Below are 1,073 nucleotides of genomic sequence, written 5' to 3' on the forward strand. Positions count from 1 at the left end.
TGTAGTATCTGTTCTTCAGATGCTGCACTTCATTTTCTTGTTCTCTTTCGGTGGAGGAGAAATCCTTCACGACTGAGACAATTTTTATTTTTGTACCTTTTCTCCACGTTAAAAAACGACCCTGATGTCTAACTCTGCCCCGTGGGGAGGCATAGTAAATAGGTACATAAACCATATATGTTCTTATGCCTTATGGCGTAGGTTGAAATAAAATTATATGGTTACTTAACATAAGAATCCATTTCTAAAACTCGGTTCAGGGTCAAGATAAGGTAAGTGTCTAACTATTTATATACCATTTTTTTTCTTCGGTTATGTTGTTTTGATATCTATTTCAACAATATGTACAAAAATACACAAGATGCAATCTAATTATTTTAGTAATGCAGGGTGATAAAAAAACGGGCCCCAACTCTAATTCGGGCCCGTTTTTAGTGTTTTGTTCGAATGAAATGAAATTTTGGTCATAACTAGTTTACTATATTCAAAACATCACATCGAAACGCTAGGGTCTTTGGCCTTTTTTTCTCCGTTGACTGTAAAATGCTCAGAAAAACAATTGAATGTCCTCTGTTTTTTTTTTTTTTTTTTTTTTTTTTTGTCGCCTTGTATTAAAACTTTTACTAATATTAAATTAAAATCCAGATAATGATTTTAAATAAAAGGGTTTCCTTGCATTTTATTTCTGCTTTTGTTTAATGTACGTATTTGACTATAATAATCGCTATTTCTAATATATACACATACAAATATATGTGTTAATATATATTAACATACATGTATATACGTATTTGTATATAATTGTTATATGTAGATGTGTGTGTGCACGTATTTTGTTTTTCTGCAAAATTGAAATTTATATGCGTTTCTTCTGAATAAATTCAGATGAAAATAATTTCTTTTTTTTTTGGTTTTATTGTTTTTCACTTGTTACCATTAGCTTAGGAATGTAATTGCAAACGCAATAATAAGAAGAAAAAAGGTCCACGATTAAAAAAAAAAAAAATCACCGAAACAAAAATTTGGTTTTAAAGAAGATAAGGCATCTCCAATATTTGTTATAAATTTACCAT

The 1,073-nt window shown here is 29.2% G+C and overlaps 1 pseudogene; it reads left to right on the forward strand.

Annotated features, from left to right (window-relative positions):
• The window catches only part of LOC145284373 (U2 spliceosomal RNA), a 226-nt pseudogene extending 32 nt beyond the window's left edge, over positions 1-194 (forward strand).
• The last annotated feature ends 879 nt before the right edge of the window (positions 195-1,073 follow it).

This window comes from Euprymna scolopes, chromosome 1 (assembly GCF_053919585.1).
Source record: "Euprymna scolopes isolate OS-2025 chromosome 1, ASM5391958v1, whole genome shotgun sequence".
Taxonomy (NCBI): domain Eukaryota; kingdom Metazoa; phylum Mollusca; class Cephalopoda; order Sepiida; family Sepiolidae; genus Euprymna; species Euprymna scolopes.